This window comes from Pseudorca crassidens, chromosome 3 (assembly GCF_039906515.1).
Source record: "Pseudorca crassidens isolate mPseCra1 chromosome 3, mPseCra1.hap1, whole genome shotgun sequence".
Lineage (NCBI taxonomy): Eukaryota > Metazoa > Chordata > Mammalia > Artiodactyla > Delphinidae > Pseudorca > Pseudorca crassidens.
The window spans coordinates 163,969,636-163,994,629 of NC_090298.1; the positions used below are offsets into that span (position 1 = coordinate 163,969,636).

The following is a 24,994-nucleotide window of genomic DNA, read 5'->3' on the forward strand; positions in this document are numbered from 1 at the left end:
GTCCTCCCCTGGGCAAACGTCTTGAGGCTTGAAAGAACATGGTGCAGGCTCAGACCCAGGAGAAAAGTCATGGGGTCCAGTGAGGTGAGGGCTAGGTAGGTGCCAAGGAATGGCGTGTATCAGTGGCCAGAGACTTGGGAGCTTTCACCCTGTTCCTGGACAGAGAGGTTTTCTCCTGTACTGAGATGTAGCCATGACTGTCCTGTGCATAGTCAACCTTTAGTCTCAAGGCCAGTGACGGTCCTTGTTTTGCTGATTTAGAAACAGCAGCTGTGGGAGGCCCTCCCCATCCCCAACCCTGTTCCTTTCCTTCCTGTAGTGGGTTGAATGGTGACCCCCCCCCCCAAAGATATGTCCACATTCCCACTGCAGAACCTGCAGATGTGAACTTATTTGGAAAGAGGGTCATTGCAGTTATCATTAAATTAAGAATCTTAAAATGAGATCATCCTGGATTAGGATGAGCTCTAATCCTTAGAAGAGAAGAGAAAGGGAGACACAACCATAGGGGAAAAGGCCATGTGAAGTTGGAGGCAGAGGTTGGAGTGATACAGTCACACACCGAGGGACACCCAGAGCCATCAGAAGCTGGTCGGGGCAAAGAATAGATTTTCCCCTAGGGACTCCAGAGGGTTGCCTTGATTTGGGCCTGATGACACTGATTTTGGGTTTCTGGCCTCCAGAACTGTGAGGGAATACATTTCTGCGGGGTTTCTGGTTTCGTTTTGCTTTGGTTTTGTTTTCTGTTGTATTTAAGCCACTCAGATCTGGCTATCTGTTACAGCAGCCACAGGAAACGAATACATTCTCGGTCCCCAGCAGAGCATTCCACGAGCTGTCTCTCCTCCCCGGCTCTAGATCCTCTTCTCTGATCCCCTCTCCATCCCACTCCAGTTGGGCTTTTGTCCCTGCCCAGCCAGGGAAAGGGCTCCATCCTGCCAAACTCAAGGACCTTTGCTCAGCCTCCAGGACGGTATGCTTCTCGAGCTCCCCTTCCACCTCCCCGACTGCCCCTGACCAGTCTCTTCTGCTGATTCCTCCTCATCCCCTGTCCTTAATATTGCACAGAGAGCCATGAGCTTGCCCTCTTCTTTCCTGTGTCTACAATCAGCTCCCTGGTGATCTTGAACAGGTTTGAGGACTTAAATGCCACTTATATCTGACAATGTTATCTTCCAATGACAGCTCCAGCTTGGGCCTCTCCACCGCCTTCAGCTGCCCCCCTGGGTGTCTCCCCTTGGAAACCCGGTGGGTATGCCCAAGTATCACGTCTGAAACAGAACTCTTGACCCCTCCACTCACCCCAGACCTGCACCTCTCCTGTCTTCCCCAGCTCAGTTAATGGCAGCACCACTGTTCTCCATTAGTCTAATGGGTGGAATAATGCCCCCCCCCCATTTCATGTTCACCTGGAACCTCAGAATGTGACCTTGTTCTTTGCAGATATCATCAGGCAAGGATCTTGAGATGATAGATATTGGATCTAGGCTGGGCTCTAAATCCAACGATAGGTGTCCTTCTAAGAGGAGGAGAGGACACACGGAGAAGAATATGGAGGCAGAGATGGGAGCGATGCAGCTATAAGCTGACGAAAGCCAAGGATGGCTCACAGCCACCAGAAGCCAGGAGACAGGCAAGGAAGGATTCTCTCCTGCAGCCTTCAGAGGGAGCACGGCCCTGCCCACACCTTGATGTTGGACTTCCGGCCTCCAGAACTGTGAGACAATATACTTCTGTTGTCTTAAGCCACCACGTGTGTGGTAATTTATTACAGGAGCCCTAGGAAATGAACGCAGTTGTGTTCTCCAGAATGAGCTCTGAGACACCTTGATTCGAACGCAAGTGATTTACCTGGAAGGCAACTGCAGGAAGCACCGGCAGGGGAGAGGGGAGGGGAGACCAAGGAGGGAGGGCACCCAGCAAAGAGTGTATCCATTTGCAGATTATACTGGGACACTTAGGGCTTAATTCCCCCCCGCACCCCGAGACCTGTGGGGCACACACCTCAGAGTCATCTCATGTGAAGGATGAGGGAGCTGGGTTATGTCCATTGAATGGATCTTCCAGAATGTCTGGTTACCCCCAGGCAGGTCTGAGCTGCCTCTGCAGCCAGAGAGAGCTGTCAGGCAAAGGGTTGCAGGTGCCGGCGATATGGCGCCATTGGCCTGATGTGCATAGTGCGGGCTCTAAATGGCTCCCGTCAATCTCCACCCTTGTGTGGTTCCTTCTCCTTGGGTATGCGTGGGACTCTATGACTTGTTTCTAACCAACAGGATGTGGCTAAGGTGGGAATTCCCTGGTGATCCAGTGGTTAAGACTTTGCCTTCCAATGCAGGGGTGTGGGTTCCATCCCTGGTCGGGGAGCTAAGATCCCACATGCCTCAGAGCCAAAAAACCAACACTTAAAACAGAAGCAATATTGTAACAAATTCAATAAAGACTTTAAAAATGGGCCACATCAAAAAAAAAAATCTTCAAGAAGGAAAAACAAAAAGAATGTGGCAAAGCTGGTGGGATATCCCTTCCAAGATTAGGTTACAAAATGTCAGTGACGTCCATTTTAGGTATCTTCTCACTCTCCCTCTCTTGCTCACTCTGAGCAAAGCCATCTCCATGTTGTGACCTGCCCTATGGAGACGCCCACATGGCAAAGAGCTAAAGGAGGCCGCCTCTGACCAATAACCAGTGAGGGACTGAATCCTGCCAACAGCGAGTGAGCTTGGAAGTGGATCCTCCCCATTCAATCCTTCAGACAAGACCACAGCCCTGGCCGCCATCTTGGTTGCAGCTCTGTGAGAGCTGTGGGACCCCTGTGGGACCTCTGTGAGCCAGAGGGACCCAGCTAAGCCACACCTGGATTCCTGAGTCACAGAAACTGTGAAATAATAAGTGCACGTTGTTTTAGGCCACTAGGTTTGGGGATAATTTGTTACGTTGTGATGCTGCGTGCCAGAGGGACATGAGGGAAGGCACATGAACACTGACTGGTAAACCATCTACTTGATTGCCCTAGACTTCTCCCTTACTCTCACCTCTTACATCCAGTCCATTAGCAAACTCTGTCAACTCCAACTCCAAAATCTATCTTGAATCCATAGACCTTTCTCCACCTGTACTGCCACCAGCTCATGCCAAGCTATCCTTGTCTCTCACTTTCATCAAAGCCTCTCCTCCCCACCAGTCTCCATCCAGCTGATTTGCTACAGCCAGAGAGGCTTTTGTATTCTAAATCAGATCCTGGAACACAGTGGGTGCTCAGTAATGATGGAGTTAAGTTAGGTGTCTAGTCAGGCTATCTGGGTCTCTCATATCCCCCCATTCAGCCCTTTTCCCTTCCTGTACCTACATAAGGAAGGGAATGATATAAGGGGAGAGTTCTTAGTCCACCAGTGCTGAACTTCTGGCCCTGGGGGCAGCTTGCTGGCCTCACATCTTCCTCCATGCACACGCTCAGCTAATGCTGTCCACCCATGCATGGGACCAATACTCATTAAGCACTTACTGTGCATCTGACTTCTGAGTATCTGATAGGCATGATCTCATTTAATCCTTGAAATGAGCCAGAGACATCCTGAGAAAGAACAAAGCCAGAGGTATCACATGTCCTGATTTCAAACTATATTACAAAGCAACAGGAATCAAAACAGTATGGTCCCGGCATTAAAAAAAGACACGTAGACCAATGGAACAGAATTGAGAGCCCAGAAATAAACCCATGCATATGTGGTCAACTACTATTTGATAAGGGAGCCAAGAAGAGTCAGTGCAGAAAAGACAGTCTCTTCAATAAATTGTGCTGGGAAAATAGGATATTCACATGCAAAAGAATGAAACTAGACCCTTCTCTTACATCACTGGTAAAAATGAACTCAAAATGGATTAAAGACTTAATCCTTCATATACACACTACTGCATATAAAATAGGTAACTAATAAGGGCCTACTATATAGCATAGAGAACTCTACTTAATACTCTATAATGACCTATATGGGAAAAGAATCTAAAAAAGAGTAGATATATGTATAACTCATTCACTTTGCTGTACAGCGGAAATTAACACAACACTGTAAAGCAACTATACTCCAATAAAAATTGTCAAAAAAGACTTAATCCTTGAAATGGCCCTACCAAGTAGGACTGCCATTGTTCCTCATTTTACAGTTAGAGAAACTAAGGCACAGAGCAACCAAGCCATTTACCTACAGGTGACTCAGCCAGTCCCAGGCAGGACTGGGATTTGGACCCAGGCATTTTCAACACAAGCATTGGGGTCTTCATTGAGACCCATGTGTGAATTCTCTTGCTTACAACCAGAGGGGCATTTCTGAGTGCCCAGGCACCTAAGTGGGTTTACACCCCTTGGTTTTTTTTTTTTTTTCTTTCTTTCTTTCTTTTTGTCCGCGCTGTACAGCATGCAGGATCTTAGTTCCCCCACCAGGGACTGAACCACTGCATTGGGAGCACCTGCCCCCTGTATTGGGGAGCATGGAGTCTTAGCCACTGGACCGCTAGGGAAGTTCTACACCCCTTGGTTTTGTCCAGGAGATGGTTCTGTCATGCTGGGCTGCATTGATGAAAGGGCCATTTCTTGCCCTCAGGGAGGTTCCTGGCTTGCTGGGGAGACAAAGGCATCCATAATCTTAAATCCACAGGAATGACAGCAACCACCTAAACCTGCACTGAGGGCACCCTGGGATGTGTTAATTCTGCCTGGGGAGATTCTGGAAGGCTGGAAGGACTTTGCAGCATGTGGAGTGATGCCATGCCCATGGGCGGAGGACCCTTGTTATCCATCTTTGTGCCCTGAGCCTGCAGAGAGTGCTAAACATACCCAGGAGTGGGCAATTTGCTCCAAGTCACGGAGCTGAAAGCCTGAGTGGGCCTCCTGCATTGTATCCTGCTGTGTTCGACTCTTGCATTCATTTCCTAGGGCTGCCATCACACACTACCACAAACTGGGGGTTTAAAGTAATGGAAATGTATTGTCTCACAGTTCTGGAGACCAGAAGTCTGAAATCAAGGTGTCGGCAGAGCTCCACTCCCTCTGAGGTTTCTAGGGGAGGATCCTTCCCTGCCTCTGCCAGCTTCTGGTGGTTGCTAGCCATCCTTGGTGTTCCCTGGCTTGTAGACGCATCACTACAGACAGTCTCCATCACTACGTGGCGTTCTCCTTTCGTGTATCTGTATCTCTTTTCTTAGAATAATTTATTTATTTATTGGCCGCACTGTGCGTCTTGTGGGATTTTAGTTCCCCAGCCAGGGATAGAACCCGGGCCCTTGGTGGTGAGAGCACGGAGTCCTAACCACTGGACTGCCAGGAATTCCCTAAATTTATAATCCAGTCATATTGGGTTAAGGTCCCACCCTACAGTATGATGTCATCTTAACTAAATACATCAGTAACAACCCTCTTTCCAAATAAAGTCACATTCTGAGGTACTGGTGGTTAGGACCTCAACATATCTTTTTTGAGGGGACACAATTCACCTTGTAACACTCTCCCTCCCTTATAGACTGTCTCTTGTCACCTCTCCCTGGACTGTACAGGGGCCCAGTTAAATGCATCCACTTTCCCTTTTTCTTTTTTTTTTAATGCTCCCGCACCTGAGCCTCAATCCATACTTCGTTAACGTAAAAAATTATTAATAAACATCTACCCTGGGGCTTCCCTGGTGGCGCAGTGGTTGAGAGTCCGCCTGCCGATGCAGGGGACACGGGTTCCTGCCCCGGTCCGGGAAGATCCCACATGCCACGGAGCGGCTGGGCCCGTGAGCCATGGCCGCTGAGCCTGCGCGTCCGGAGTCTGTGCTCCGCAACAGAAGAGGACACAACAGTGAGAGGCCTGCGTACCGCAAAAAAAAAACAAAAAACAAAACCATCTACCCTATCCTGAGCATTTTTGGAGATCCAGAAAAATTCAATATTATCATTTGGGAATGCATTGGGCTGCAAGTGTCAAAATACCTGAGCTGCAGTGGCTTAAACCAAAAGGTTGCTTTTTCCTCACCGAACAATCTGGATTTTGGTGCCTGGTGCTGTTGGAAGCCAGCAGCTAGACGGCATCAAAGCCAGCATCATGGTCACCTAGATATCCCTCTATATCAGTTGTGTGATCCTCACCCCAGCCAGTTGCTGTTTTTATCCCCATTTTATAGATAAAGCAACTGAGGCTCAAATAACATGCTCACCCTTCCCTGAACCCCCCAGCCAACTTCTGCTTGGGTCTCATTGGCCAGAAATGTGTCATTCAGCCACACTTCTGGCCAGTGAGAAGCAAGGGAGGCTAGGTAGCAAGTACAGAGCAAGGCAGATAGTCAATCAACTAGCGAATGCTCTGTTAGCAAAGGAAGAAAGCAAGAGTGTTGGAGGTAATAAGATGTGTCTCCCGCAATTCTCCCTGCCTCTAGATCTAGATCAATTATATTGCATACCCTCTAAGTACTAGGCATTATGTTGTAGACTCACTGTGAATTATTGCTAAAAATAGTAACAGTAGCACTTATTTCATGGAATCCTCAACATCTGTCAAGTACATGCTATTATCATCCCAATTTATAGATGAGAAAACCGAGGCCCGGACAGGTCCAGTAGAACCTCATTTATTCATTCATTTTACAAACAATTATTGAGCATCTATTATGTACCAGGCCATTTGGGCAATGAGAATACAGCAGTGAATAAAACAAATACTGCCCCCTGAAGTATTAGCCCTCAGAAGGGCTTACATTCTAGTCAGGGGTGAGGATGAGAAGGAAGGAGAGAAGGTACCCAGAAATAATAGAAACAATATTACTTTGGGAATAACACCTAGTGTGGGCCAGGCACTTTTCTGAAGGTTTTCCATTTACCAAGTTGCTTATCCATCCCAACAGCTGTATGAGGCAGGTTTTATTACTATCCCCATTATATAAATGAGGGAACTGAGGCTCAGAGAAGTTAAATAACATGCCTAAGGTCGCACAGCCAGTAACTGTGAAGCCAGGATTTGAACCAAGGCCCTTGGGTTCCAGAGCCTAAGCTAAGTAATATAATGTCAGGTGGCGATAAAACAGGTGATGGTAAACAACGCGGTGATGGCTAAGTGGCTAGGGAAGGTCATTCTGAGCAGGTGACATACTAGCAGAGATGTGACTAAAGGGAGGAGGGAGCTGTGGGGATGGGTATCTAGAAGGAACAGCCAGTGGAAGCCCAGAGGTAGGAGCATGCTGGGTGTGTTTGGGGTTCAGTGAGGGGCTGGTGTGGCTGCAGCAACAGGTCTAGGGATTCTTGTACCCACTTTGCACATATGACCTTTCAGCATCATAAAAGTCTCATGACATAGATTTTTGTAACTATACTCACTTGACAGATGGGGAAACTGAGGCTCTGAGCAGTTAACCAATCTGCCCTGGGAGACATATGGCTAGAAAGAGGTGAGGCCTGGACCTGAACCCAGGCAGCTTGACTCCATTGCCCAGCCCCATGGGAAACAGTAGGGAGCAAGTGCCAGCAGGCTGGGAGGGCTGCCTGGAGGAGGTGGATGTCACCAGGACCTAGAGGGATTGGAGCAGCAGGGAGTGGGGAAGGGAGGGTCCTGTACGAAGACCCTCATGGAACATGGCACCTGAATCCATCCCTGGGGGCAGTTCTTCAAGGATGGATTTCCACGCACGGCCCTGACTCGGGTTCCCCCAGACAGGCTCTGCCTAAAGAAAAGGCAGCTGCAAGAGCTTCATTAGTGCCTTGGAAGTCCCAGGAGCACGGGGAGGGGGGTGGGGTGGGGGAGAGGGGGGATGAAAAGGGCTGGAGAAGGGAGTCATCCTAATTTTGGCACACCTGGCAGGGGGCACAGGGACACTTAAAAGGAAGGACCTGGGGCCGGCTGGGCAGGCCCCATCATTGTTCCAGCTGGATCTGCCGTCTGGGCTTCAAATGCAAAACCAGAGTAAAGTGGGGTGGTGGCGCCAGTGGCCTCTGCTCCTCCTTTAATAGACCAAAGGACCCTGGCGGCTTAGCTCTTTTTCCTAATTTAAAGATATTTTCAGGCGTTTGAGAGCTCCCCTACGGTGAAGCAGGAAGGTTGGAATGGGGGGAGGGGGCGATGAAACTCTCATCGTGCTTGCCAGGGAGGATGGGGAGTAGGCCAGGAGGAGGGGGCACTGAGGGTGGGACCCTTGGGGGGTAAGGAGATCTATAGTGTTCTTGGCTCTCTTCTGCCTCAGTTTCCCCTCTCTGGAACCTCGGCCTGCCTCTCCAGAAGGTAGGACATTTGTAGATGTACCCAAACATCCTGCTAAGGAAAGGGGGGCTCTTTGGGGTCAACCCTGGAGGCCCTGAGTTGGGGGACACTGGGGATATTGCCCCATGCCAGCCCCTGGGCAGGGCAGGGTGCCCAGAGAAAGACGGATGGAGTAGGTTTGTTCCCTCTCAGTTTGGCACCCCTGGTGCCAGGACAGGAAGGAGGGTAGGGAGCCAGGCCAATGGGGTGCAGCCACCTCCATGGGGGAGCTCCTTGGCTCGTGTCCACGGGGGTGGCGTGTGGCGGGGGGTGGGGGGTGGGGGGTGGGGGGGGTACGTGCACCGGAACCAGGAAAGAGCCAGCGAGGGGCGGGGCTGGAGGGCGGGGTGGAGCCCAGCAACAACTTGTGGGTGGGGGTGGGGTGTCCCGTCCCTCCTGTCCAGGCTCCCCTGACTGCCTTTTTCTCCCATTTTCCTTCCCTCTGTCCTTCCCTCGCCCCTCCCACTCCAGCCCGCCTCCCTTCCTGGACCCTGAGCCCTCCGTCTACCCCCTATCCCTGGCTTGCTCTCCTGCCTCCCTAGGTGCCACCTCGTTGGGCTCCCTTTCTCTTGCCTCCTCCGGGTTCCCAGCCATCACCCACCGCCCCCCCCCCCGCCCCCCGCCCGCCCTCCTCCCTCTGACTGGCTCCCGCCTCCCCTTAGTTCTCCCAGCCTCCCAGCCCCCTCTTCCCTCCCTCTTTCTCTCTCTCCCCTTCCTTCCTTCACCCCAGCCTCTCTTCCCACATTCCCCAGCCGGAGAGAGGGCCGCACTTCCCCTCCCCGGGCCGACTGGCTCGGCTTCGCGCCCGCCGCTGGGGCCGCCGCCATCTTGCAGGCTGCCGGGGAGGGAGCCGCGAGCGTGCAATCGAAACAATACATCTTTTATGAAGCGCTCCCCCCCACCCCCCGCCTGGAAATCTTACATTAGCGAGGCATTGATTTCCCCCGGCATAGAGGGGCCTCGCGCGCTCCCCCACCCAGGGGCTCGAGGGCCGGGAGGGACTTGCAGAGCGGAGGGGGTCATCCCGGGGGTGGCGGGTAGTCATCGCTCTGGACCGAGAGCCCTGCAGTTGGGACCCTCCCACCCCCACCCCCAAAGCCCGGGGCTCTGAGGGGCAGCCCCTGCAGGTGGGCTAGCTCGGTCATGGGGGACGCCTGGCAGCTGGCCTCGGACTTTGGTTCCCAGAAGAAGGGGCTCCTGGGCTTCTAGTAATTCCTGGACTGAGGGAGCCCAACAGAGCCCCTCATCGACCTTGGCATTGGCCAGAAAGGGCTCAGAAGACCCTCGGTTGCCCCTGGAGCCCGCACTCTGCGGCCAAGCCAACCAAGTCGTCTGGGACACATGCCCGCCTCGAAGAACCCGCCGTGGCTCCTCCTCCCCTCCCGGCCCTGTTTCCTTCCCCTGTTCTCTTTCATCTTGCCACCTCCCTCCCATCCTTTACAGTTCCCGCCTACCTCCACCTCTCTCTTGCACTCCCGGTGCCCCCCTGCTGATTGCTTCCCCCCACCCCTTCCCTGCTTGCTAATGGCTCGGTGGCTGGCGGCTCCGCGGCTGCTTCCGGGGGAGTTGAGTTTGCAGCCAGAGGAGATGCTGGAGTTATTGGGGGTGGGGGAATTATACACATAAATCTGGGATAATGAAGGTGGTGCAGCCTCAGATCCTAAGCCCACCCCCACCCCCCATCCCTTCCCACTTAAGGACCAGCCAGGGCTTCCAGGCTCTCCTGAGGTCCCATGGCCCCTGTCATCTCTCTGAATGGGCTACACTACACTGGGTATACGGGGTCCAGGCTAGTTCGGGACACCTCTGATATGTCTCCCCACTGGGTCTCAGTTCAATTTGCAGCTTGTCACTTGCCAGCCCTGCAGTCCAGGGGCAAGCAGGGACCAACATAAGGACAGGTGGATTTTCTGGGTCTGAGGACCCCTCCTCCTAGTACCCCACCAGCACCCTGGATCCCCACCTCTCTAGGTGACCTGAGGTCACACTGCCCACAACCTGACATCTTTCATATAATTGAAAAGTCAGACTTGGATTTTCTTGCCCATTCCCCATTTCTGAGCTGTGTGACCTTGGGCAAGTTACTTAACCTCTCAGATTCTGTTCCCTCTAAGTTGAGGACGATAACAACCATCTTCAAATAGAACCTGACTTCACCCACTTCTTCCCACTTCTGTGGCCCCCACCCTGGTCCTGCCCCCATCAGGATTACTTGGATTATCGTGGTTACCTCTGCCTTGGACTCCCTTCTTCTGCCTTCACCCCATCAGGACTGAGTATTCAGGACGCTGCAGTCCATTCCCATGACTCTTAGATTCAATCCAAATCCCTCACTCAGCCTTTTCTGGATCCCTCTCCCATTGCTTACTCCACTGAGCCTTTGCACCAGCTGTTCCCCCCTCTGGGAACACCCTTCCCCCTAGATCTCACATGGCTGGTTCCACCTCCTTCTTCAAGCCCCAGCCCCGTGTCACCTCCATGGGATCTTCCCCACCACCTCCAGTTGCTCTCCATCCACCACTTTTCCAGCACTCTCCACCCTCTGATAGTGCCTTGTTTTTGTGTTTTCATGTTTACAGTCTGCCTTACCACTTCCCACTGGAACACAATCTCTTTTTAGACCCTGACTCTGGTTCTCAGTGTGTCCGACAATATCTGGCATCTACTAGATTTTCAAATACGTGTTGAATAAGTGAGTTAAATAAATAAGAATGTTGTGACTGTGTAAGGGTAAGACAGATGTAAAGTCCTTGACATGTCTCAGGTATTCAATAAACTAGAGCACCTGCCTTCTTCGAGAGGATGGAACCAGAAAAGGATAATCTGTGGCTATATACTCTTGTGGTCACTCCCAGCCCAAAACCTGGGGAGAATATTTGGAGTAGGACATATTCCCCCAGAAGGAAGATATTTGCCATAGGTATATCTGACAAAGGACTCATATCCAGAATATATAAAGAGCACCTACAAATCAATAAGAAAAAGAAAACCAAATTGATAAAATGATAGAAGACTTGGACAGTTATCAAAATGGCCAATAAACACATGGAAAAATGCTCAGTGTCATCAGTCGTCACAGAAATGTAAATAAAACCACAAGGAAATATCACATTCACCAGAATGGCTAAAATGAAAGACTGCTGATACTAAGTGTTGACAGGATGTGGAGCAATTGGAACTTTTATACACTGCTGGTGGGAATGTAAAATGATACAGCGACTTTGGAAAACCGGCAGTATTTCCTAAAACTACACATACATCTGCAAACAATTCAAACATCCATCAACAGTAGAGTAAATAAACAAATTGTGAGTAATCCCTACAATGGAATACTACACAACAAAGAAAAAGATCAGTCTAATAATACATTTTGCAACAGCAAAAATGATTCCCACAGGTTTAATGTAACATGAAAGACACCAGACAAAGAAGAGGACACATGGTATGGCTCCATTTATATGAAGTTCAAGGACAGGCAAAACTAATCTGTGATGACAGAGTCAGATTGGGGAATATTGACTTCCAGGAAAGGGCATGAGGGAACTTTCTGGAAGGATGAACCTGATCTGGGTGGCAGATACACAGGTATATACACGTGTAAATTTCACTGAGCTGAAACTTAAAATCTGAGCACTTTACCTATGCAAATTATACCTCATTCAAAGGGGGTGGGGGGAAGGAAAACAGAGAAGAAAAACGTCCCCTAGAGCTATATGTGACCCATATGCTGGGTGAATCCTGACACTTCCCTCCTCAGACGTTTCGCAACAGTCTTCTAGTGTGGACAAAAGTTGGAAAATTTAAGCAGTGGCCCCAGATACAGGAGGGAGGTCTAAGGGGGGGGAGTGCCCCTCCTCCATGTCCTGGGACTTGGACCTCTAGTCTCTACTGGCCCTGGGGAATGGTTGGTCCAGTCTGAATGCAAGAGGATGCTCTTGAGTCTCTTTTCTACCCCTCAACCTCTTCCAGCCCAAGCTGTGAGTCCAGGCAATTCCTGTACCAGAAACTGCTATTGAATCTGGTTGCTGTGGCAACGGGGCCCGAGAGGCCCCAGGAACCCACTGCTTTGCCTTGTTGCGTGGGGAGCTTTTCCCCCTTAAAAGTGAAATGGGAGTGTGGAGAGAGGGAACCCCCTTCTTCTGATCTTGAAAAAGATGCTTCTCCCATAAGCTTTGCCACAAACCTCTCCCTGATTTGGAGAGGAGGGTCTGAGTGGAACACAGACAACGGTTAAGAAAGGAGAGGGAGGCATACACCTCTCCCTGGGTTATACCAGCCCCCTCCTAGGTCCCAGAAAAGCCCGAGAAAATATAGTCTTTCTCCAGCTCTGACTTTTCCCGTTTTTTCACTCATTTTTCCCCCGGGAGGTGTGGGGTGGCAGGTAGAAAGAGCACTGCATTTGGAGTCAGAAGGAAGGTCAAGGGTCCAGCAGCCTCACTGTGTGGCCTCAGCTCATTCCTTAACCTTTCTGTTTCCTCTTTCACAAAACCGAATCTATAATTCCTACTTTATAGCGTTATTGTGAGGACTTAAATGGATTAACACGCGAAAAGCGATTAAACAACTTCCAGCACACAACTGTCACTCAATACATCTATTACTGTTTTTATGTTCCAGGTCCTGGGACAATCACTTTTACGTGTAATGATGTATGTAACTGTCACGGCAGCTTTGTGGGAGAGCCATGATCATACCCATTTCATGGATTAGGGAACTGATGTTTGAGCTCCCTTGAAGATGAGGGCATTCTCCAGACTCCCAGTAATCCTGGACCCTTGAACCACCCAATCCTTCAGCTGGGCCCGTGGCTCCCCAGTGAGGGTACAGAGAAGGGCTGCCTGCCCTCTGCCTGTATACATTAAGAGAGTCACAGCTGCTTCAGGACATATGTCCCCAAAAGTCACGATGGCTTTCTGATTCTGTCCCTCCCTCTTTTACAATCCACGGGGGATGCGGAATTGGATAAGGTAGTTTCCGTGTGGCCTTCAAGACCCACTTTCACCCTCCTCCATCCGGCTTGGGGTGCTGGGGTGGGTCAGGGGCTCCCTGGTCCTCTGGCTTCCAGTGGGTTCAGCCACGAGGAGGCACTGGTAGGCGATGGAGTATGGGAGAGGAGTGGAGCCAGCTCTGAGCCTGTCCTGCAAACTGGTCACTCCCCTGACCAGAACCACTGCTCCCAGGGGTGGTGATGGCTCCCCAACCTCACAGGGCCCCAGGTTGCATGGATGTGCTTTTCCTACAGCTTCCTTAATCTTTATAACAGACCTCAAGCCATGTACCTAAACTGCAGAGTTTGCTTCCCATGGGGACCCTAACCAAAAAGACTTCTTTCTCTTGAGCTTTCCTCTTACCTATATTTAGGGAGACTTTTTAAATATTTAGCTTTTTTTTTTAAAGTTCCACTGTAATTTTATTTTTTAATTTAATTTTATTTTTTAAAAATATTTATTTATGTGTTTGCGCCAGGTGGGCTCCTTAGTTGAGGCTTGCTGGCTCCTTAGTTGTGGCGTGCAAACTCTTAGTTGCAGCACGCATGTGGGATCTAGTTCCCTGACCGGGGAGTGAACCCGGGCCCCTGGTGTTGGGAGCACAGAGTCCTAACTACTGCGCCACCAGGGAAGTCCCTTTTTTTTTTCTTATTACAGGCAGGAAGCACACTCAGTGTGTACCAGAAGACAATAAGTTTTGCCCACATTTACGGCCTTGAGGAAATCACTGTTGATCTTTAGGCGTTTATCCTTCTAATCTTTCTCAGGACAGGACTTTGGGTCAGACAGAGCCGGGCCTGAGTCCCAGCCTGATCACTACATGCTGTGTGATCTTGGGCAAGTTTCTTAACTTCTCTGAGCTTCCATTTCCTCCTGTATATATGGGGTTATCATAGTACATACTTCATTGGATTGCTGGGAGTTACAAATGCCCAGGAGTTGCTAGTTGTTAGCTCTTATTACATATAGCAATGTTATAGGTAGTTTTTCAAATACCCATTCAGGTTTTCTATAGAAAACAGGATCTCAGCCCTCCTTTCTGTGGCGGAAACAAGTTCTGGTCCCGTTCTGTAGTTCTCAAACCTCACAAGTTTGTTGCTAGGCTGCCAAGCTTTTTGAGATCTTATGTAGGTTTTTATAGTTTTTCCATGGGTCTCCTCAAAAATTCAAGCTAATGTTCACGTGTTTTGAGCACAGGCACCACGCTAGATGCTTGACAAACGTAATTTTTTGTAACCCTCGTAATAACCCATCTTACAGAAGGAGGAATCCAGGCACAGCTAGTGAGTGGTAGAGGCAGGATTTCTCCCATCTCTTGCTTTCATCACCGTTGGTTTGTCCACCTTGAGTAGCTTCCTATGCTCATTTAACATAACCAATTATTACAGTAGTTATTATTGTGTCTAAATTATGAGTAAATAGGCTATAAGTCAGGGCCACAACCATCAGTTCAATTCAACTCCACAAAAATATATTGACCACATGCCAGACCTTATGATTCTCAAGAAAAGATTAATGGGATCCCCATCTTCTTGGAGCTTACAGACCTTCTTGGGCATGTGCTTTGGTTGATGCGTGGACTTGGTGGTATGTGCTTCACTGCATAGATACTTTTTCCTTGCCTTTAGATGCTCAGTTGAGTTCCAGATGGTTAGAGGTGCCCGTAAAAGGACTGGGGACAATATGGTGGTGTTATTGGTGTTACCTTGTCTAGGAGTCTGGGCAGGTCAGGGGGTGGGGAGAAAGCAAAAGAAACTGTCGTCCAGAAGGGTGGGGGCCCAAGCTGTGTCCCCCAAAGGCCTGGATTTGAATCCCAGATTCGTCATTTCCTTGTGATGTGACCTTGGACAAGCTTCTTCACTTTTCTGTGCCTCAGTTTCTCCATCTGAAAAGTAGACCCCGTGCTAGTGACTGCCTCCCAGAACTGGCATCAGAGCTGAGAAGCTAACTAAAGCTTTTGACAGCCAGCAGCGGCACACAGCAAGCGCTCAGTAAAGGATAGCAGCGACTATTCCAGTGATCCCTCCAGACTCCCTGGGGGAGTGGCTGGATGGGGGAGTGGCTGGATGGAGGACCCAGATTCTGAACGCACAGGGCTGGTGTGGAGGAGTAAAGAGGGAGCTAGGACTCCAGCCCCAGCTTCGGGGCGGGGGGGGGGGGGGGGGGCGCTGCTGAGGACGGGGTGGCGGCGGGGGGCGGGGGTGCTCTGGCCCAACCCCTGCAAGCCTGTTAATCACCTCTCAGGGTCACGGATCTTCATCCAGCCCTCTGTATACTGTTCTCATCTAATCTCTCAGCAGGCGGGCGGGTCTCTGAATCCTCCTTTACTCTCCTTTCCTGCCCTTTCTGGGCAGGGAGGCCCCAGGCAGGGTTTAGCTCGCAGGAATGAAGGCTGGGAACCTGGTACGCTTTGCGGGGGTGGGCTCCTCGCTTCCCCTGTAACACAAGAGGGGCAGTGTGTTGTGTACCCCGGGACATCCCCCTGAGAACGGCAGGCTGGCACTCTTCCCCTCTGCCGGCCAGCATGCCAGGACGCTGCCCATTTCTCTCCCCCGTCTGCAAATCCACCAATGGATTTGACTACAAAACCCGGGTAAACGGCCCCTCGTGGCCAGGCCAGCCGTGGCCTCCCACCGTCCCCATCGGGGCTGGATGAGGATTTGGGAGCCGCCAAGCTGCACCGCTGCACTGCTTTGCAGGCTGCCTGGCCTGGGGCCTGGCTGGGCTCTGCTGGTGTAATTAGGCTTTGTCCGAGGAGGGCACCTGGGCTTTCACTGGAGTTGCCAGTGCTTTTCAGGCCCTTGGGCGATGCTGATCATTCAGGGGGCTCCCTGGGTGCCTGGGAGGCCTCAGCTCCCCCGTTGGAAGGAAGCTCCAGTTGGGTGATAGGAAAACCAGGAGCTCTGCAGGGTTGCCTGCTCTCGTGGGCTGAGTCGAGGGGGAAGTTTGCTTGTGGGAGGCTGGTGGGACGGACGTGCGGTGAGCTAGTCGGGGGCACAGGGGCAGCCTCAGAGAGGCAGCCTGGTGACGTTTTTACAAGCTCTGAAAACAGAGCAGCCTGGATTTGAATTCTGCCTCCATCACTTTCTGCTGGGAGACCCTGAGCAGGTGACCGTCGCTCAGGGCCTGTTTCCTCACCTGTTATTTGTCGCCTCCTCTGTTTGGGTCGACACCTGCGTGAGTGAAAGGGCCTGGTTCCGAGTTAGTCAGTTGAGAAGGATATCAGGGGGCTTCCCTGGTGGTCCAATGGTTAAGAATCCACCTTCCAATGCAAGGGACGTGGGTTCCATCCCTGGTTGGGGAACCAAGATCCCACATGCCGTGGGGCAACTAAGCCCCTGCACTCTAGAGCCCGTATGCCGCGACGAAGATCCCTGTGCCACAAATAAGACCCGATGCAGGGCTTCCCTGGTGGTGCAGTGGTTAAGAATCCACCTGCCAATGCAGGGGACAAGGGTTCGAGCCCTGGTCTGGGAAGATCCCACATGCCACGGAGCAACTAAGCCCGTGCGCCACAACTACTGAGCCTGAGCTCTAGAGCTCGCGAGCCACAACTACTGAGCCCATGTGCCACAACTACTGAAGCCCGCGTGCCTAGAGTCCATGCTCTGCAACAAGAGAAGCCATGGCAGTGAGAAGCCCGCGCAGCGCAACGAAGAGTAGCCCCCGCTCTCTGCAACTAGAGAAAGCCTGCACCCAGCAACAAAGACCCAACGCAGCCAAAAATAAATAAATAAATAAATAAATAAATAAAATGTATTAAAAAAAAAAAGAGAGAGAGAAAAGGATATCAACCGGCAGATACCTGAAGGACAATGAGGGGTATGGCGAGCTCCTACCTCCTGGAGGGCTGCAGGCTGGAGCCGACATGAGCATTTGCACTTGCCCTTGCCCAGGTGGCATGGATGGTGTCGGGGGTAAGGTGGGTCTCTGTGGGGGTGGGGGGTTGCCTGTTGGCCCAGGGGGTGGAGAGTCTGGGGAGGCTCCAGTTCACATTTCCCACCCTGGAATACATGATGTAGCTCTGTGGTTTTGTCCGAGTTCAGGGTCAGGCACGAGTGTGCCCTGACCTGGACCTCAGTGGTTGGACTTCCCTGGCACACAGCTGGTGCACACCTGGAGCACACCTTCCAGGCTTCCAGCCACTGGTCCATCTTGGTCCGGCTCAACCAGCGTCAGAGAGACATTAGACACCTGAGTGGGATCACTTTTGCCGATGAAACTCAAAATTGAGAACAGGTAAAGAGTGCTCACTTCATGCCAGACACTGACCTAAGCACCTTGCGTTCATTAACTCACAACAACCACCAGTGCTGCTGGCCAAGAATTGTGTTTCCTGACCACCTTGTGGGTGAGGTTGTGTGACTAGTTCTAACCAATGAGCTACAGTGAAACTGACACGCAACATTCCCTCTAGAGCATCTAATTGCCTGTGCATGAACTTCCAAAGCTCTTAGTATTTCCTTCCGGTGTGACAGCCAACCATGTTCCAGAGTGTTTCAGAATGTGAATGCTCCACTAGTGACTATGATGAGCAAAGCCTCCCCCCTAATGACCCCAAACAGACATGAAACATGAGTGAGAAATAAATTTTGTGATTTTTCAGCCACTGAGAGGTTGGGTTTCCTTGTTTTTGCAGCCTAGCCTAGTTTCTACTAACCATTCAAAATTACATCCCCATTTTACAGATGAGAAAACTGAGACACAGGTTAAGTCACTTGCCCTCAGTCACCCAGCTAATAAGTGAAGTTTTCAGAGATGGCGTCTAGGCAGTCTGACTCCAGGGACTCTGCTCTTACTTCTAAACTGTCTCTCTGGGTGAGACGGAGTCATTCTGGGGGCCTGGAATGCATGGAAAATTCATAAACCGCAGTGGATCCTGGGTGGGGTTGGTTTCTCCTATCCTGTTTCATCTGATTGTTTGGGGCTTTTCATTCCTTTCTCTCTTGAGCACTGGCTCTCCTAGAAGGTTTCCATTTATCACATCCTCTGGGGGAGACACAGGAGGCTGGATGAGAGGACCAGGGAAATTTCTCCTCCCCCAATCCTCACTTAGAAAGTTTAATTCATTCAGCTCAGGCTTGACCCTCTGAGGGACCAATCCTCACAGACATCCACCCCATTCCCCAGCTCCTCCTACACCCTCATTGTGGTAGCCCCAACCCTTCATCCACTGCTGCCTGTAAGAGCTGGCAATCAGATATTACAAGGGAGAAAAATTCTGAGGCTAGAGAGCAGAACTCTGAGCTGAGGTTTCAGAAACGTCTTTTCACCTCTTCACCCCAGCCGGCTTCCTTCACCCCAGCCGGCTTCCTTTCCTCTTCCAGGGTCTCTGAGGTCCCCCTGCAGTCCCCAGAGAACCAGAACCATGCCCTCCACCTGCCCTTGGATATTCCCAGGGAAAACTAGCCAAGCAGGGCTCAGGGCACCTTCACGCAAACCTCAGCAACTCCTGTCCTGACCAGTTAACTCGATACTTACTCTACATTAAGTACCAATTGGGCCAATTTTCTGCTGTAATTAAAACCTCTGTAGATGTGTTCCCTGCTCATCAGTGATGAGTTTATTAACCTCCAGCTCTGAAGGAATGTGGGGCAGAGAGGAGAGAAAGACAGAATATGGCTTGCTCTGGGACTGGGAGAGTGGATGCTGGGAGAGGCTGGGTTTGGAACTGTCCTTTCTCCTTGTTTGGCTCCAGGCAGGGGGCAGGCAACTGTGTTTACAAAAGTGTCAGCATCTCTGTGCTTGCTGTTTCTGCAGTGGAGACTCAGAAATATCTGTCCCATCACACGGACCTGCTGCAAACCTGGGCCTGCCATATAACTGATAATCTTTTGAAAGTCACATTTTCTTGATTACCGACAAGCAGTGTGTCTGGAACCCGGAAACACAGCCCCTTCTAGCTCAGCAATCTGGGCTTGTTTGTTATGTAGCATAACCTAGGCTGTCCTGACTACTACATATTATATCCCCACTTATAGATGGTGAAACTGAGGTCCAGTTTGCTTACTAATCTAGGAGAAACCAAGATAGTTCTTGCCGAGGGAGCCCAGATCCTGGAGACAGACCTTCAAGGTTGATAAAGGAAGCAGGCCAGGCTAGTCTCCACAACTGCCCAAAGTGAGAAGTTCATGGCTGCCAATCATAGGGCCTGGAAACTCAATGCCTAGTATACCCCTGGCAGCTCAAGCAATCAGCTCCTGTTCATCAGAGAGCACCTGCACGTTGGAGATGATCCAGCCCCAAGAAGCCACTCTTTAATTTTTTTTTTTTGCCGAGGCTTGTGGCTTGTGGGATCTTAGTTCCCCAACCAGGAATTGAACCCAGGCCATGGCAGTGAAAGCCCGGAATCCTAACCACTAGGCCACCAGGGAACTCCCTCTTTATTTTTTTTTAATTGGTAGATTTAATTAATTAATTTTTAATATTTATTTATTTGGTTGCACCAGGTCTTAGTTGCTGCAGGAGGGCTCCTTAGTTGCCACATGCAAACTCTTAGTTGTGGCATACATTTGGGATCTAGTTCCCTGACCAGGGATCGAACCTGGGCCCCCTGTATTGGGATCATGGAGTCCTATCCACTGTGCCACCAGGGAAGTCCCTAAATTTATTTTAGTTTTTAGAGCAGTTTTACATTTATAGAACAATCGTACAGATAGTGCAGACACTTTCTATATCCCCCCACCCCCCGCCAATTTCTCCTATTATTAACATCTTGCATTAGTTTGGTACATTTGTTACAATTGATGAACCAGTATTGACGCAGTATTACTAACTAAAGTCCACAGTTTACGCTAGGGTTTACTCTCAGTGTTGCATGTTCCATGGGTTTTGGCAACTGCACGATTTCACAGATCACCATTACAGTATCATACAGAACAGTTTCACTGCCCTGAAAATCCCCTGTGCTTCAGCTATTCCCCCCTCCCCCCCCCCGAACTCCTGGCAACAGTAGTTCTTTTTTTTTTTTTTTTGGTACGTGGGCCTCTCACTGTTGTGGCCTCTCCCGTTGTGGAGCACAGGCTCCGGACGCTCAGGCTCAGCGGCCATGGCTCACGGGCCCAGCCGCTCCGCACATGTGGGATCTTCCCGGACCGGGGCACGAACCCATGTCCCCTGCATCAGCAGGCGGACTCTCAACCACTGCGCCACCAGGGAAGCCCAACAGTAGTTCTTTTGATTGCCTCTATTGCTTTGCCTTTTGCAGAATGTCATATAGTTGGAATCATAGTCTGTAGCCTTTTTGGACTGGCTTCTTTCACTTAGCAACATGCATTTAAGTTTCCTCCATGTCCTCTTGTAGCTCATTTCTTTTGACCATTGAATACTATTCCATTCTTTATTTATCTATTTTTGGCTGCATTGGGTCTTCGTTGCTGTGCGTGGGCTTTCTCTAGTTGCGGCGAGCGAGGGCTATTCTTTGTGGTGGTGGTGCATGGGCTTCTCATTGTGGTGGCTTCTCTTTGTTGCAGAGCACTGGCTCTAGCCACGTGGGTTCAGTAGTTGTGGCTCACGGGTTCCAGAGTGCAGGTTCAATAGTTGTGGCACATGGGCTTAGTTGCTCCGCGGCAGGTGGGATCTTCCCGGACTGGGGCTTGAACACGTTGTCCCCTGCATTGGCAGGCAGATTCTTAATCACTGCACCACCAGGGAAGTCCCCATTCTTTACTTTGAAACATCCGTTATATCACCAGGGCTCTACATTGTCACCTCATGTGTATTGCTTTGTAGGGAGGACTTCAATCCAAGAAACACCTGGGAAGGAATAACCTCATGAAATAAGAGGGCTGTCTTGGAAGTCTGGAGTGGGGTCCAGTCCCCACCATGGCTCAGGATCACGTCCAACTTCTTGCCCTGAATCCTTCTGGCCACCATCTCCACGTGTCACCTTTTTAGGTGTGCTGGAGTGTCTGCTAGCAACTCTGCACTTCTGGGAACTACGTTTCTGAAACTCCATTGTCAGCAGGGCTGTAGGGAGGAGCCGACAATTAAGAGGCATTCATGCAAGATTTGTCAGGCAGAAGAGAGACAGCAGCCATCGTTGCTCCTGTCCATGGCGAGCAGCAACTCAGGCCTTGGCACGTGGCAGTTGTGTGGCTTTTGCTGGCACCTTCTGGGCGTCTTCCTGCAAATCGCCTACTTTGATGTTGAGAGCTGGGGGTTGAGATTATCAGCAATGATTCTCCATAGTTCCTGTACGCTCTGCCCTCTTGGATGCTGGCGGGACTTTCTCCATCCCTACCGGGAGGTTTGCAGCCTGATTCCCAGCATTAAACCCCTTCCTGTCGAAATACCTAGAGTGGATTCTGTCTTCCTAGCCTGAGCCTACCCAATGCAGTGGGATTATGGGAAGGATGGAATATCAGGCTACCGATAAGGGAAGATCTCCAGCCTGGCCATATGGACATTCATTCACCTGCTCTCATCGCTTAGTTCCTGGCCCTTGTCTGGGGTCGCCTGTCCTCTGCCTGTAGCAGCCATCACACCAATGCACAGAAAAGTCTTAGAGTTCCCCATCCCCACCTTTATAGCCTCCTTTATAGGGTCCTTATCTAACCAGTCACTAAATGTTGGGTCTGGGGCTCTCCATCTCTCTCCAGACCACCCCTCCATGCCCATGGGGTTAAGTCATGACTGCTGTTCTCCAAATATTTCTTGTTACCCCCATTCCGGGCGGAATCACATTTCCTGGCCCCCTTGTAATTAAGTGGGGCCACATGAAGAGTTCTGGCCAATGAATTTTGAACGGAACTAGTGTGTCGTTTCTGGGTTGGATCACGTCATTACCCGTCTCCCTTTCTCTTCTTTTATAAGTCATTGGATTTAGAGCCTGTCAAGATAATCCAAGATGATGACCTCATCTCGAATCCTTAATGACATCTGCAAAGATCTTTTTTTTTTTTTGGCTGTGCGACGCAGCATACCAGAAATCGAACCCATGCCCCCTGCACTGGAAGCACAGAGTCCTAACCACTGGACCGCCAGGGAATTCCCTGCAAAGATCCTTTTTCGAAATATGGTCACATTCACAGGGTCCAGGTATTAGGACATGGACATATTTTTTGGGGGCCACCATTCAACATACTATTATTATCTCCATTTTACAGACAGAGCCCAAGCATCTTGCTGAACATCACACAGCCTGCAAGAGGGGAGGGAAGTACGCAAACTCAGGCAGTCAGTTCGAAAACCTGGGCTCACGACCACCTTTCCTGTTAAAGAGAAAGCAGAACAAAACCCCTGCCCTAATGGACTTTCAATTCTGGTGGAGGAGGTAAAGCAAATAAGCAGATAAGTGGATATGTAACATAGCGTCAGAGAGAGCTGTGAAGAGAAATCAGGCAGGGTAAAGAGCGTGAGGAAAAGAATCTCTTTAGCTGGTGCAGTCAGGGAAGGCTTCCTGGAGGATGTGACAAGGGAGCAGAAACCTGAATGAAGCATCAGAGGGAGCCACACAGATACGTGGGTGGAGGGGCAATTCGGAGAGACAATAAAGCAATGAGCGAATCAGGAATGGGCCTTTTTCGGCCTTCTCTGTGCCCCCAGCACCACAGCAGGGTCTGGCACCCAGACAGCAGTGGACAAATGTTTATTGATTGAACAAATGAAAGTGGAAAGGCTTTTCCACAGACCCAAATATCATTTTTTTAACTACTAGAAAACATGATCTAGAGACAAAAGCTCTAGAGCAGCACTCGCTGTGCGAGAGAACTTTCTGTGATGATGGAGATGGTCACTCTCTGGACTATAGAAGAGTAGCCACCATACATGGCCACAGGCAGACGTTGAGCTCTTGAATCATGGCTAGCATGACTGAGGGATTAGGTGTTTCATTTTGTTTAATTCAAATGAATTTAAGTATAAATAGCTACATGTAGCTAGTGGCTACCATACTGGACTCCAGTTCTAGACTGGAGGTTTGCAAACTAAGGCTCCCGGGCCAAATCCAGCGGGTTACTTGGTTTTGTAAATAAAGCTTTATTGGCACGCAAAGATGCCCATTCCTTTACCTGTTGTCTACGGCACCATACAAGGGCAGAGCTGAGTCACTGCAACAGAGATTGTGCAGCCTGCAAAGCTGAAAATATTTACTCTGGTCCTTTGCAGAAAAGGTTTCCCCACTCCTGTCCTAGACCCTCGTTTGGTCATTCCCATGATGAATAAGTTAGCTCTATGATCTTGAGCAAAGGCTTCCTTCCTCTAAGCCTGAGTTTTCTTATCTGTAAAATGGGTGAGTTGTTCCTACCTGTTGCACCAGCTTGATGAGCAATTAAAACTGAATGCTGGGCTTCCCTGGTGGCGCAGTGGTTGAGAATCCGCCTGCCAATGCAGGGGACACGGGTTCGAGCCCTGGTCTGGGAAGATCCCACATGCCGCGGAGCAACTGGGCCCGTGAGCCACAATTACTGAGCCTGCGCGTCCGGAGCCTGTGCTCCGCAACAAGAGAGGCCACGATAGTGAGAGGCCCGCGCACCACGATAGAGAGTGGCCCCCGCTTGCCACAACTAGAGTAAGCCCTCACACAGAAACGAAGACCCAACACAGCCATAAATAAATTAATTAATTAAAAAAAAAGATCTTTGAAAAACAAAAAACAAAACACTGAATGCTGGGCTTCCCTGGTGGCGCAGTGGTTGAGGGTCCGCCTGCCGATGCAGGGGACACGGGTTCGTGCCCCAGTCCGAGAAGATCCCACATGTCACGGAGCGGCTGGGCCCATGAGCCATGGCCACTGAGCCTGCCCGTCCGGAGCCTGTGCTCCGCAGTGGGAGAGGCCACAATAGTGAGAGGCCCGCGTACCGCAAAAACAAAAACAAAAACAATAGCAAAAACAAACTGAATGCTGTGAGCAAAGGGGCTTTGCAAGAGATACAGCCCCTGTAGGTAACCAGGCTGAGGTTGTGGCATCCAACCCTGCTGGGGGCACCCATGCCTTTCTCAGTGCTGCCCCTAATTTTCCTTTCCTCCTCTTCATTTTTTCCTCCCCCATCTCTTCCCAATCCCTCCCTCCTGAGCCTCTATCTTTCCTTCTGTTCTCGCTCCCCATCGTCTCTCTCACTCGCTCCTCCCCTGCTCTCCGCCACTTTCTTGCCCCAGATGCGGGGATGTGAGAAAGTTCTGGCAGAAATTGCAATCTTTTCTCCTCTCATGTGGCTCCTAGATAAGACAGTAAAAATCCGATTTTCAGCAATTTGCTTCATTTGTGAGCTCTCCCGCGTCTCCCCCTCCCGCCCCCCCGCCCCCACCCACCCACACCAGCTTAGCAAAATCGCCTGGGCAGGGGGGATATTTTTAACCACTTAGTAGTCAGGGGAGGTTCATAAAAAGTTTTGCAAGAAACTGGTCCTGGACTGTGCTGCTGCCCGTGTGCTTACTGTGTTAGTGGAGGGGAGTTCAAGGAAGGAGGAAGGGCAGGTTGAAAGGCAATAACCAGGCAAGAAGGGGCACAGGGAGGGAACAGCGTTACCAGAATGAGAAAGAGAGAGAGAAAGAGAGAGATGTGGGGAGAGGGTCCGCCAGACGGGAGCTGTTGCTGCAGAGGAAGCCAGTCTGGGGACAAGGCTTCTTGTCTGGAAACAAAAGAGATACCAGAGCATCTTCCCCGGTAGTTTGGGAAGGAACATCTCCTTCCCTAAACCAGAGATGGTGGTGGTGGGGGAAACAATGAACATTTATCGAGCACCTATTATGTGCCTGGCACACGCTAGGTGCTTTATGTGTATTCCCTCACTGAATCACCGCAATACTC

The 24,994-nt window shown here is 50.5% G+C and overlaps 1 long non-coding RNA gene across 5 annotated transcripts in view; it reads left to right on the forward strand.

Moving 5' to 3' along the window:
- LOC137222406 (uncharacterized) overlaps window positions 1-24,994 on the forward strand; it is a 91,870-nt gene that overhangs the window by 16,065 nt on the left and 50,811 nt on the right. Inside the window, exon 3 of one of the 5 annotated variants that reach the window (XR_010942436.1) lies at window positions 20,977-23,785. The exons of 2 other annotated variants lie outside the window; for them this stretch is intronic. This is a non-coding gene — a long non-coding RNA (uncharacterized lncRNA). Of the gene's footprint in view, window positions 1-1,443; window positions 5,570-12,874; window positions 13,199-20,976; window positions 23,786-24,994 lie in introns of those variants that run through there. 2 more of the 5 variants (XR_010942439.1, XR_010942432.1) reach the window with 2 other exon arrangements.